The following is a 15,061-nucleotide window of genomic DNA, read 5'->3' on the forward strand; positions in this document are numbered from 1 at the left end:
CATCCTTACATCCACGGGTTGTACATGTATCTAATGCTGCTTATGCTTTAAGCTCTGAAGTTTGAGTCCTTTGTGCTTGCTGTGAAAGTAACCACAGCACTACCTGTGATTATGTGATTTCCTGTGGCTGGTTTGTACCGACTGACTCACTATAGTATAATTTCTTAGAACACATTCACTACACACAATAGAGCATAAAATGCTCGTTCTTTCCAAACTATACAGAAAAGCCAACGGGTGTCCTAGCACAGTCCTTCTTGTCATCTGATACACTGATATGCATGGACTTTTGTGGTATGTGTTACTTTTCAGTATGAGGAATGAAGTGTACTTGAGTCTGATGAAAAAGTGTCATTGAATGCCAGGGGCTTTTTCTTTCACTCAATCTTTTTAAGGCTTAAGACATAATGACCTTTTCCTGCTTCAGTCTTAGATTAAAATTTTGGCTTGTACTAGTTAGTACAAAGCTATACGTTAATACACAGCATGTTACCTTTTTATTGTGAGATGGTGACTTACAAATTTTGAAAGTCAAGTGTTCTGTTTCCCTAGGCAATCCCCTTTTCATTCTGCCCTGTGTATTTCACTCAGCTGACATTTAGAAATAGATAATTTTCAAAATTTGCTTTTACAAACCATTCAGGAGAGTTTCCTGATTTTGCACATTATTCCTTTTTTCACTTCTACTCTTTTTTTCTTTTTTTTTTCTTCCATTTTCAGATACTAAGGCACTCCTGCAATTTTTGTTTGAGAAGTCATTCTTTTAAAACTGTGCACAAGCAAGATATCAGAAAGAAGGGTTTTTTAAACGTAGCTTGAAATAGATGTCTTTGCTTATGTATCCCAAAATTGCAAGAAGTAGTAGTAAAAATATGTATGTCCAAACCTGGTTAGTAATAAACTCGGGGGAATGAAGAAGAGAAGACTGAACTACATTCTGGTGGCTGCTGCTGGCAATAAACCAGATGGTTAGGGCCTGACTTCCATTTCCATTCTTTTTCTAAGCATACTGCCCTCTTTGGCACAAACACAGCTTTCACTGAGATTGTATAAACCATGTTGGAAGTGGACCCTCTATACTGCATCTCACTGGAAGATCTGATATTTAGACAGAACTGCCAAGGTAAATCTCATCTTGAAGAGATTAGTGGGAAGCCCAAGCTCATATTTTTGATTAAAAATTTTGACATGCTGAAGACAATAGAAGATGATTGGGTCCTTGCCATCACCACTCCTGAATATGGTAAGTTCTACAATTTACTGTAACTCATGTTGATCTGTGTATTTATGAATTCATTTCAGATTCAATGGTCAGTATTTTAATGAGGTAAACAACAAAATGTGTCTTGTTCTTTCAGTGCCACCTTTTCACACAGTGTATACATGGATAAAATTCATTTCATTTGCAGTTCAGCCCATCTGACCCAGTTTCCTTCAAAGATGTACTATTTTCCGTATGATCATCTGCAATGGTAACATCAGCCCTCCTTGATTTGGGGGTTGAGAGCAAAGTTATGTCTGTAACTCAGCTTGCTTGCATAATTCTCAATCCTTTGAGTCCCCTGTGATTTTTAGTCATACTCATCCTCTTCTTTCTTTCCATAAACCCTTGAAATACACTTTCTTTGGCAGTCTTTTTCTGTGTACCTAAGAATATTGGCTTCTTTCTTCTTAATTATGCTAGCAAACTCTCTTGTTATAGTGTCTTCCCAACAGACTATACTTGGTCTCTCTTACTAAATCACTTCTAGGTAGTAGCCATGGAATGTGTTGTAACAGTATTCCATTTCAGTTTCTTCTAGTCTCAGTCTCTGATTCTCTCCTTCAAAACCCAGCTTTTACTGATATGTGTAGATGATGGTTTTTCTGTGTCATTATCTCCTTTGAAGCTGACCCTTTGAAGAAATCAGTGAGCAATGGACATCATGAGAAAACAGGCTTCATTTCAGTCATTACCCCCACCCTGCAATCTAGAGTATGTGTCAAAATTATGTCAGCTGGAATATAAGGGTCTCTTGCAAACCAACCAGCACAGCACAACCTCATCACAGTAGAGGATGGAAACCAGTGACTTTTAACACCTTACTTTTCCCACTCCTTGGTAGAGAAGAAAATCTGGACTATTATTTCCAGGGGTAGAAAAAGAACATTTGCTTCTGCTTTCAGAGCTGTTGCCAGCTTTACTTTACTTGCAGTGCTAACGGTTTTCCCTCTCTTCCAGAATTGAAGGCACTGGGCTGCCTCATGGCAGCTGGTCTAATTTTGACAAGAAGTAAAGTACCTGAGCAGAGCTACCTCTTTGCTTTCTCTATGGTCAGGATATACTCCCCCATGATAGTTTAAAGATGGAAGGCAAGGGGATTTGTGATCCTGGCTGGATTTTTAAAATCTCAGAATAGCCAGGTAATTCATAACAGTCTTGTTAACATTGAAACACTTATGTTTTGCTGGAAGGCTGAATTCCATTCAGGAAGCTGTTTAAATAAAAATATAATTTTCTCATCCACTGTACAGAAATCTGTGCACACAAATATTTTTTTTTTTTTTCCCACAGGCCATCCCTGTCAGAAAATTCATGCTAGAGTTATTGCAAAATCACATCTTTAATTTTCAACATGCCATTTTTTATATAGCAGTTTTGTGATTAATAGCCCTTAATGGATTATCTTTTTTTTGCTCTGAATTTATTTAATTATTTGAATGCAGGCAAACCTTTGGTGTTCACCACAGCCCAAAGCCATGAGCTTCATCATTTAATTATATGTTTTATGAAATAATACCTTCTTTTGTACATGTTTATCTCATCTTTTATTTTATACTCTGTAGTTCTCACATTATGAGAGCAAGCAAATAGTTATTGCCTATTCAGTTTTCCCTGTGTCATTACTTATTTGCAGATCTCTGTTATCTCTTTCTTTGGGTTTCTATTGTTCAGATGTAGACTCCTAGTCTAGTTAATTATTCTTTATATGGAAACCATTCTTTACCCATAATAGACTTTCTCTGTGCCTCCCATAGTTGTATTATATATGTTTCATTATTAGGGGAAAGTACTGCATACATTATTCACAGTAAGATAGTACTATGGATTTGTTCATTGGTGTATTATCCTATTATTTCCCTGATAATTTCTAACACTCATTTTAACTTGTGGATCAATACCAAGCACGGAGTTCATATTTTTATAGGACTGTCTGTTATAACTCCAACATTTTTTTCCCGAATGAGCCAGCAATATGTGCTTGCAGCTCAGAAAGCAAACACTATCCTTGGCTGCACCAAGAGAAGTGTGACCAGCAGGTTAAGGGAGGGGATTCTCCCCCTCTACTCTACTCTCATGAGAACCCACCTGCAGTACTGTGTTCAGCTGTGGAGCCTCCAGGATAAGAAGGACATGGACCAAATGGGTCCAGAGGAGGCCATGAAGATGATCAGGGACTAGAGCACCTCCATTATGAGGACAGGCTGAGAGAGATGGGGTTGTTCAGCCTGGAGAAGGGAAGGCTCCGGGGAGACCTTATAGTGGCCTTCCAGTACTTAAAGGGGGCTACAGGAAAGATGGGGAGGGATTCTTTATTAGGGAGTGCAGGGATAGGATAAGGGGTTTTAAACTGAAAGAGAGTAGGTTTAGATATAAGGAAGAAATTCTTTACCATGAAGGGTGGTGAGGCCCTGGCACAGGTTTCCCAGAGAAGCTGTGGCTGCCCCTCCCTGGCAGTGTTCAAGGCCAGGTTGGACGGGGCTTTGAGCAACCTGGGCTAGTGGAAGGTGTCCCTGCCCGTGGCAGGGGGGTGGAACTGGATGGTCTTTAAGGTCCCTTCCAACCCAAATTATTCTGTGATTCATTCTATTATATGAACTGTTTCATTCCTGGTGCCATTTAAAACATATCACCCTTTAGATGAATATTTTCTGCTTTTGGCAATTTACTACTGCTTGAAACCTCTCCTATCAACTTGGCAGATGTTTCAAGCAGGCAGATCCTCTGGCACATCACCTACATGTACAGAAAAGGGACAGGATTCTAGCATAGGAACCTCCCTGAAAACCTCCATGGTGAACCCAGATACAAAGTACTCATGTAATTATTTGCCATGGCTTTGTTTTCTTTGAAATCTTCTTTTGCACATTCATCAATTATTTGCCATACAGACTGTCAGATTCTCATTCCTGATATATTTGAAAAGGGTTTTTTATTTGGTTTTATGTTTTAAAAACTTTTCTTCCTTAGAATATATTTTGCCTTGCCTTGTATTTTTATATATGGTTGAAGTGCTAAGGCTTGGACAACCGGCCCAAGCCAGAGTTGACCTATAGATGAATCCTGTATATTTTATAACTGAAACCATTGTGCTAGTAGGTGTTGTACTAGGTTATAACAAACCACCTATGCTGATGTAAAAAGTGCCAAACTGTTGAAGTATTGAAGCCAGAACAACAGGCCCTGAGCCAAAGGTGCTAACTTGGTATGTAATCATTAAAGAATTATGTATGCTTACTAGTGAAAGATGCAGCTTAGACAGAATATAATCAGTAGTGAGGATGAAATGCTGAGAGAATGTATCCAGCTTTCCTTTCTCAGCCTTGTTCAAGGCTGAGAACCCAAGTATCTGGCCTTGTTAGAAACTCCCGTGGTTCTCCCACCCAAGCCCTGGCCAGGCTTTGGGTGGAATCCAACAGGAGAATAAAACCAGAAATTTTCTGCTCAAAACAAAGGTGCCAGCTATTCTGGCTTGTCAATCTCTGGTATATAAGGCTGAGCCCGTTTGTAGCGACTTTGGAAGCCTCACCTATGGGTGTAGGCACCGCGTAGGATTTCCCACTTGTCGGGACAGGCTCTCCAAACCCTCGCTGTAACCGGGGCTGCCCAGCCACTGTGGGGCTGGGTGTTGGCAACGTGGTGACGGATCTATACAAGTGGTGATGGATCTTTCTTAATCACGATTCTCTCTCTCATGTAGTAATGATCTGATGCATTACTCTGTATTTCCCTATTTGTTTGCTTTAAGTACATTATTATGTTTTTTCTTACTGCATGTTTCCTATATTACTCTGTTACATTATTTGGTTATCACCAGTAAAATATGCCTACTCTTTTCACTCTGGTATCTGAGTTTAATTAGTACCCTTAATCAGCAAAACAATGGTTTCCAAAGTTTACTGTAACTTACACTATTTGAAAGGTTTCTTTTCCCTCATAGTAGCCTTTATTATGCTGGTGTGAATGTGTTATCTCAAAATGTCATCTTTGTTTAAATGTCACATGTCAGTAAGATGTCATCATCATGGCAGTTAAATGGAGTCTTTCATTGCTGGGCTTTCACCTTTGCAGCCTCTGTAATTTCCTTTAGCACACCACAGATGGGATCATCTTTCTGGTAAGAAAATCTATGTCCTGGGATTCTGTCCCTTCAGTCTCCTTTTGAGTTCTGCCAACTTCTGCTGCAGGCGTAATCTGAGGATACAAAGCTTTTATTGACATCAAACCAGAGGAAACATCACTGCAAATATCAAACTCTTTCAGATCCATTCTCCACTGCCCTGGTCTTTCTTTTAAATATTCTGCCAAAACCTGTCTAATTTTAACTGTCAGCAATGTGGTATCAGTTTAAATGAAGACCATCTTTCCTGAAGAAGCTACAAAATTTTCCCCATACTTACTGAATCTCAGTTCTTCTTCTTTACACCATTCTCCCATCAAGATATCATCTCTTTCTGGCATTGTGCATGATTCTGGAAAAACATTTTGTAAAATATTATTGTGCTAGTCCTGGCCCTTTGCCACCTTTTCATAAACCCAAATTTTAACTCCATAATATGTTTCCTGTAATCTGTCATAGCTGTCCACACAACAATTCAACCACTGGGCCCTCTCCAGATTTCCTAAGAGCCCATTTGGACACCTTGTATTATGTTTGCACAGTGACCAGACAAGGCACCCTCCAGTCTTCTTCAGCATTATAAACCTGGTTATCACCTACCAAATGTTATCAGTTGGAGTCCCCATCCCATGTTGCTTCGTTTGGATTTGTTTGTCTTTTTGCTGCCCAGACCTGTCTGACTTCTCTTGTTTTGACCTAACTATGCTCTTAAGGATGGAGAGAATGTCAGTTTTTTGCCCCTGCAGTTAAGCTGTCCTTTACTTGTTGGCTCACTGTTTGCTATACCTGAACCATAGGAATTTTCTGACTTCCACATTTACATATGTGGCCAGACTTCTGAACCAAAGATTACCTAACAAGGCTGCTTTCCTTGATTAGCTGTTAGTGCTCCTATTTAATTAAGGGTGATTAATTGGCTGTCACAATGTCCTGTATTTTTGTGTAAAATTCCTAAAACAATTTTGTACTTGAGGGTTTGGGATTAATTTATCCAGCTGCTTAAAATGTGTAAATGTGTTTTGAACTGTGAGTGAAACACTAAGTTCCTGGGCTCTGAGATGCTTTTGATGAAATATTGATGAAATTTGCTGAGTTGTAAATGCTGTTTCTGTAGGCTTGGGAAGGAGAATAGGGACTGAATCAATGTTGCTACGGTGAAAACACAACACAGATTAGAATTAAACACAGATTCTGAATTACATAAGACAGCACTTCCACTTTAGCCAGAAGCTTTCCCTGTTATAGGGAACACAGTGATTTAGTAGGTGGAAAATTGATGTTAGTAACAGGGTAGTATTCTTTGAAGATAATTTATAAGGTTTTTAATAAATATTATTGGGTAACACTACTTTTGTTTTCCTTTTTTGGTTAGCTTGTTGGAAAAGTGAGTATCGTTTGTGACAATTAAAGTTGATTTGCATTTTAACATGTTTTAAGCAAAGCTAAACATCTTAAATTCCACTAACTAAATCCCACTCTTGTCTAAGCTGATACCTGAGTTTTGTCAGCTCCTGCCAGCCCAGCTACAGCTAATCTGTGGAGGGCAGAGCTCAATGGCAGCGGTTGTATAGGGGAATCAATCATTATACTCCTTGTCTGTCATCTCACCATTTGTTAATTTATTAAACATTTCCTCTAAGAGCAAGAAATTTATCCTTTATTTCCTATTTCATGGCCTGTCCCTCAGCTTTCTTTGTTACACTTTAAATTTTAATACAGCCATTGGCATTGCTTTACCTCTGTTAATGAGGGTTTCTTTTAAACATATACTCTGTCTGCTTCTGTCACCTTTTGCATTCACGCTGCTTAGGGAAATGCAGGTGAATGTTTTTTTCCATACTCTGACTCTGACTTCCTCTCAGCCTTTTGCAGTTCCTTGCCATCATCCCCTGACTCTTTATTCCCTATTCTGAAGCTGCATCAAAATTTAGTTTTTCTGATAAATCAAAGAAATGACCTGACAATAACAAAATGAAACGTAAAGGAGTCAAACACAAGTTACTGCTCTTAACAGTGAGGAATTGTATAAATTAAGATGAGTAGTAGCAACAATATAGAAAGATTTGGTTGCTTCAGCCGTCAGGAAGCAAATCTGTCTCAACAGCACAGTGTGGTGAAAGCCCCAGATCTCACCCTGCAGTGCATTGACCAAACTGTTGCACGTAAGACACAAGAAGGTACTTTGTATATTTGGAGCGCAGTGACAGGTGTTTGTTAGGTGCCACACAATGCTGGAAATGTAGACAGACTGCAGTGAGTATTTGTCACTGAGTGCCATTTTGCAGTAAGTACCATAGGGAAGGTCTGAATAATTTGATTTCACTTAGCCTAAATATAAAGGTGATAGCAAGGAATAGCAGTGGGCATGGTAAGTCTTCTCTGTGGTATGTTGAAGAAGAAAAGTGAAGGGCAAAGCAAGAAGAAATCTGCAGAATTTACAGCAAAAATATGTAAATCAGACATGAAAGGGAAGTGGCAAGGGTCATCATCAGTAGAGTAAATCAATGTTTGCTGGGGATGCTGCGAGCTTTCCTTTTCTGGTGGCTCATTAAGAACATATTATACAAATGTCTCTCAGGAACAGTATAGGTATATTGATCCTGCTTAAGGCAAAAGGACACACTGGATAAGCTCTTTCCTCCTTTTACAATTCCTGATCTCCCCGTCTTTCCTTAAACTGCCTAATTCCCTGCTTCTGACTGTCCTGCCTTTCCTGCTAAACTAGCCAGTCACTAATGCTATCCCTGTTATTTCTTGCAGAATGCTGTAACTGCAGTCATTGAAAACACTGGCATGGATTTGGGCAAGTAAATGAGCTGTACACCTTGGAAGCTTCTTTGCTGGGAACTGTACAAGTGTTAGGAGCTGATAAGCACAGCTCTGTGCAGTGAATAATGTTACTGTTTAAGAAGCTACTGTGTCTCCAGAAAATTGTCTTTCCCTGAACTCTAAGAAATTAAGTGCTGCAGACTTCCCCTTTTCATCTGTCTATGGTGCAGCAGTGCAGTGTGGTTGTATTTTCCTTACCCTGATCTGAAGGTGTACCTGATCTCAAATAAGCCAGCTCTGATTTTAAAAGTTCAGGACTACAAAAACTAGGCAATGACAGAGAAAACCTCACTGTCTTCCTGAGGTGTGGCCCAGCATGCAGCAGTATTTTTCCATGTGATGAGTCCTCAGTGCAGTATATTGTGGGTCTGTGGATCAAAATGGTAGTAAACATGTGAGCAAAAACGCCTGCTTTTATTAATCCTTGTGATTTGTGACTCTCTGCTCTTGGCTTCAGATATGCCATCATGCCCTATGCCTCCAAATGACATGGTGTTTGCCTTGGACTATTCACACAGAAGCCACACCTCAGAAATTTGAAAGAATGAGAGGAATTATAATTGTAATAGTCAACGTCATCAAAATCAGAGACAGTGACTTCCCTGCAGGAGCCAGAGTCATTGTTGTCTCCTACACCTTGGCTGTCCATAACCTGGTCTGCTTCTCAGAGTCCTACAACAAGAATAAACACCTCAGAGGTCATAAAAATCTGGACTATCAGAGATCCTCAGGTGGATGTAGTATTGGCAATACACTGAGGTTGCTGCCCAAAACTTTTTAAAGTTAATTGTCTGAGGTCCTAACAGAAGGAAAAGCTGTGTATTTCAGCTGGATCCCACCACAAATATATCTTCTGTGAAACAAGTCCTGAAGTAGAATGAATTGGATATTTTTTCTGTTGCTTTTGCTTTTAATGATATCCCCAGCAATGAGAAAGTGTTTGAGGTAATAAAGTTGCTTACTATTGTTTTGTTTTTTTCAGTCAGGCTAAGAAAGATGTAGAAGAGGACAGCTTGACAGTTTAACACAGCAATGTGGAAGGGGGAAGGGGAAGATTACAAGCAGAACTGCAGGTTTCCATTCGGAATTATTTTTATTGCATTACAAGAATCAAAACTCTTGAATCTGAACATTGATAGTTAAGAAAACTTAAGGTGCCTAGAGAATAGCCTGAATCTGTCTGCTGAGAGCATAAATTGATAACAAAGCTTTTAATTGTACCCCCAAAATATCGTGGTTTTCCCACTACTCTTTTCATGCTTGCCTTCCTCCCTCTCTCTTTCTCCATATCTAATCAATTGTGGTGTGTGTTAGTGGGTTAACAACAGTGTTTATAAGGTTTTTTGCAAGCCATGCCTTTAACAACTTCCTGCCAATTCTTACAGGGTTGTGTAAACCCCTGTGTCCTCTGACCACTTCTCATAACTCGGATTAGTCCTTTCAACTGCTGTCTGTGCTGAGTGCTGCAGGGATTCATGGCTGCTCACCAGGGGAGTGTATTTCTTATTTTTCTTACATTTCTTTCTCTTTCAACCTTGAGCTCTGACCCCCGTGTAGTAATTCTGCATTACTGCTTGCTTTTCCATTTTTTGCTATCAATGTAAGCTCCTGTGAAAGGCTGTCTAACAACTGGTGAGAATGCTTTATTTTAAAATATTATTTATAACCTTTGGGGACCATATTCATCCTAGATGTGACTGGTGTAACAGGGAGTTTACCTAAAGATGAAATGAGTGCACAGTGTGTAGTTTTTGGATCAGAATGTTAGGTAAAAAATTGTGTACAATAAAACCCCAAATATATGATGTGCAGAGATCCCCAAATAAGTTTGAAACTGAGCAGCATACTGTATTATAATATGTATTGCACATAGTATTTTCCCGTAAAGACATGCAGCAATAATACATTTTCTCCAGAAGAACTGAACGCTTTCAAGCTGCTGTCAAAACATGACATTTCCCAGCCAACAAGTCCATGAATACAACTGATTTCAGAATTGTGGTAGGTGTCTTGTTACGGTAGATTCTGAGCCATTCCTGAAACCATCCTCTGTGCTGCAGTAAGGGTAGCTGTTAGAGCATCTTGTACTTCTGTTGATTGCAATGCTTTATTGTTTAATTGCCCATCCAGTGTTTACTACCTCAGAGAGAGTTTTCTATATTAATTTCAGTGGATATATCTTCTGACCCTCCGTTAACATTAAGGGGGAGCATAGCTCAGAATGCAGCTAATCTCCCAGGAATAGTTTGCAGGGTGGATATGAAACCTTGTCAGAAACTAAGCATGTGCAAGATCATAGTCTTCATTGTTTCCTTTTAATGTACTTTAACTTTTTTTATACAGAGAAGTGCTAATTAATTTATGTTCTTTTACAGACAAGTGCAATCTGGTTCTCTATCCTTGTAAACATTACAGGTGTTTCCCACCCCAGGAATATGTGAACACTGCTGTCATCTTGGGTAGTTCATGGAAAATTATCAGCAATGAACTCCAAAACATTATAGAGCTCCTGAACAAAACATGATGCTTTGGAAGTCTCCCATCAGCATAGTGAAGATGATAGAGTAGTTATGGTGAGACATCATGGTCTTCCAGGAGCAAATCAAAATCAGGTGGAATTAGAAATTTTATCTTGTAAACTACAATGCTAAAGAATTAATGAGAGTGCATGTTACAGAATCACCCCAATGGCTGAATGGAGAGGCTACTCTTGGCTTTGCCAGAAAATGGACAGTTAAAAATATTTTCCCAAAACTACCAGTCAGAGAAACTGCACAGTTATTGTTGTTTATCTGGTGGAGAATCCACTGAAATCCAGTTAAAAGTGGAAGTAATTTTCTTCCCATTGCCATTTTCCTGCGATATCTGTTCATATTGTGGTTTTGTATTTGTTTTTAATTAATGAACAGCGACTGTTGACCCTGTAATATGTTCGTAAAAAGATCACATCAAAGGCTTCTCATGGCATGAGCCACAAAGAGATGTGAAGGATGTATAAAATGGGAGGCAGTCTCTTTTCTTTAATGTTTAACCACTCAGCAGATTCTTGATAGAATAGGCTCAGAGGAAATAGCATACTGTAACTGATCCAGCGCCTTGTCTCTCCACTATGGTCATCAAATAGATGTTGGAAAGAAATAATTTTTTAAAATAACTTGAACAACTTTGATCTCTAGGCAAACATTAAAAATTTAACTGCAGCTCTGTTAACCATTGCTTCCCATGGGCGTGAATAATTTGTGTTAGGAATGTTGTGTATGAAGACAAAAAAGATGCTTTTAAATCTAACAGGAGGATAACTTTGAGAAAGAGAGTAATATGGGCAACATAATAACAAATAGTGGAGAAATGCACCCTTGATATTGCTCAAGCTTAAGTGCATCAATATTATCAACAGTAGAAAATCAAAACCTACGAAAGTGAGTTCAAATTCTGATGATACATTTGATGGTAAACTTGATTTCTTTGTTCTGCTTTCTTGACAGGTTCTTTCAACAGCTACCAGCCAGAAAATCTTAATGAGAGGCAGAGCACACACAGCCTCCAGCGACCCAACCACTAGCCAACAGACCCAAGGGTCTTGTGAGTCCAGACATTCATCTTTTTGATTTGACATAGGTAGGAGGAGTGGAGATCATGCACCAGACCACTTGCTTCCAAGAAAAGTTTGATGCTGCAGCATCGATGTGGGTGCTCACGTGCATGTGCGCTAACCTGTGTGTGTGCGCACATACTTTCCTTTCATATTGGTGTTGTTCCTTTTACACTGGGGCCCTCTGTGGTGAGCTATGTTTACTTTGGATGGTTGAAAATGGAACAGGAAACATAAAGCCCCGTTCAGATTGTGGGCAAAGTGGGCAGTTGTTTGTGGTGGGAAATTGCTGTCCTGTGCCAAGCAGCCCCATTGCCATGGCAGAGGAGAGAGGCTCAGTAGTGTTAGCACCAGCTGCTGACTTGCCCTTGCTTTAGCCACTGCCGAGGTGAGGAGGACAGGGTGTTTAGGAGCAGCTTTTAACCCTGTTGAGGCCACCTCTCCCTGTGGATAGCATCTTCAATTCCCCGCTTTGACAGCAGGCATAGAAAGCCATGCTCCTCTCCTTCCCCTCTCTGTCCTGACCACATCAGCAAGCTTTCATCCTTCCCCTTTCTTCTCCTCCCTGCCAGCATCGCAGGAGCTGCAAGACCCTTGCTAGTGCCAGGGAGAATGGAGGAGAGGCAGATTCTGGGTCAAAGCAATGGAAGTGGGCTGGAGGGGAGCTCCCACCAGGGAACAACATATAAGGGAGAGGAAGAGGAGCAGCAAGAGGTCTGACTTTGTGAAGGAGTGAGAAAGAAATGCCTTTAACTTGCATAACACTACCTACAGTTCCCAAACCCCCTCTGCCTAATTGATGTTATCCCACACTGTTGAAAAACCTTGACTTACCTCTTGCCAGAGACATAACTTTCTGCTGTCTGAAAGGTGTTTTGCAGGTGTTTGAATCTTCTTTATGAAATGTCCTGCAGCTGTGTGTTTTCTCTTTTCTGTTAAGGATGACTAGAAATTCAGCAAAGTGGCTCAGAGCGGATGAAGTGATAGTTTAAGGTGGCACACTGCACGTTCAACAAAAGAAAAGTACTGTGGGTGTGAGCTTTTCTATCCTTCTCTGTTTGGTATGATACAGTGAGTATGCTAAGTTTTGGGTTTAAATGTATACATCTAGACGCAGCCACAGGAAGTTATTTTCATTTCAGTGTATGAATAAAGCACGTGGTACTTTACAGTATGTATGAGTTTCTGTTCTTGAAATATAGTTTGATAGTCTTAAGACATGATGGGAGTTCTGATCTATATAACTCCTTGGGAGCTGCTGTGGGGCTTCTAGTTAGTTAGGGGTTTTTTTAATGTAGTCTTTTACTAAAAAAAACGTACTGAATTTTTATACACACACTCCTCTCTAGTAAGACAAAGACTCTGAGTTCAAGTGATTAAAAAAATTATGTAATATAAAAAAAAAAAGAGTAAAATATTTCTATATAGCAATTTGCTGAACTGAAAAAGACAAGGTAGTGCAAATAGATAAGAAATAATCAAAAATCCTTCTCAATTCATTGCATAGTTGATGAAGTGACCAAAAGTTTAACTGCTTTCAGAGAGACAGAATTTCTTTCCTTATATGTATTTGTGCTCTAGCCAGAAAGTGGTGAAAGATTGCCACAAAATCACTAGGGATACAAACTGTCATCTTCAGAGAACACAGGCTTTAAGTGCATTGATGCAGTTCTCCAAATTCTTGCAACTGGCTACAATGGTAGGAATTGTTTTACTGGAGCCCAAAGGCTAGCTCATGACGGTAGAGCATGCCTAACACCAGGTATTCAAATCAACAATGCCTACGTTCACCTAAAATATAAAAAACCCCTTCATATTCAATCATTCAAAATATTAACAGACTGTCCTCTCTTAAAAAACATGCCTTTGAACTGTTTATACAAAATAAAAGTAAAAAGGAAGAATCAAAATTCTAAAAGACAGCATCTCAGAAAGAGGAACGACCAAACCTGTAGCAGTTCTGCTGCCTGACAATGCTCACACTTCCAAGGCTAGGTCAAAGCTCATTTCCCTACAAGTGGTCCCACTGAAGGCCAACAAGATTTCTTATAAGAATGGACATCATGATTTTTTTACTCCACAGCATTACTATATATGGGCAAAAGCTGCACTCATACAGTTTACTGGTTATGAAGCTTCATTGCTTGCCCCAGTCTATAACCTTTTAATGATCACTGGAAAGTATTTTAATTTGTAGAGATAAGATTAGAAGACAAATTCTTTTTGTGCTATAGCCATACAAAAGTTTTGTGTTTGTATAATATCTTATAAGCTTCATATGATGTCAATGGATTATAATTCCTGAAAATAAAACCTGTTCTACTTCTTTCATCAAACTATTTTGTCAAAGGCCAAAACCATTAACCAACCAATGCAGCTGAAGTGGTGATTCCTTTCAGGTGTGTGAGGACCGGTTTAGAACTGCACAGTAGTACAAGTTTGACTTACCACCCTTTTCCTTGCTACTCTGCAATACAAGTAGATTGGGAAAGCCTACTTTATTCCCAGATTTGTACAACATAAAGAGGCACAATATTGAATCTCATACATAGTATCAGCTCCTCTATACAAGCAAAGAAAAAACTTCATTTAGCATAACAGAGCAGAGGTAATGAGAAGCAATGCAAAGAAATGTCATGCTGTTCTTGAGCTCACTTCCTCTTTTGAATGTGTTAAACTTAGGGCGATGTCTAGCTACTACACTAAATGATCCAAGTAATATAGTCTTTAATGAAAAGCAGGTAGAGTGTCTAAAAGCAGTCACCCTCAGCCAAGTTTCTTTTCCCAGGGAATTCTGAAGCTCTTTTTAAACAAGTCGCATTATTTCATGTGTTGTATTTTCAGAGAACCCAATTCACGTTAAGAGTGTTCCCTGCTTCCATTTTTTTCCAGCCACACTCAAAAAGTGTATGTCAAATTAGTGCTGTTTGTTGTCAGCAACCTTCTGAGTCCATCCATGGAGAGGGAATGAAGCACCTGGTTTAGAGGTAAATAACTTTCTGTTCCTGTAAAGCAGAACCTGGAAATGCCGGTAAGGAATAAGTTACCTCATAGCATAATGATTAGGTTAGATTTCCAAATTCTTTTTAATCTCCCTGAAAGTCTGAACCAGACAGTGGAAGAGTGGTGGGAAAGTTTACTGCCCCTGCCTGACAATTTACAGCCCAAAGGCTCTGGCAGCTGAGGCTACAGAATCACTGCAGAGGAACGACAGATATAAAGAGACCCAAGTACCAAACAGGGAAGCTCAAGTGGACTT

Source organism: Athene noctua, chromosome 2, assembly GCF_965140245.1.
Source record: "Athene noctua chromosome 2, bAthNoc1.hap1.1, whole genome shotgun sequence".
In the NCBI taxonomy this organism is placed as follows: Eukaryota; Metazoa; Chordata; class Aves; order Strigiformes; family Strigidae; genus Athene; species Athene noctua.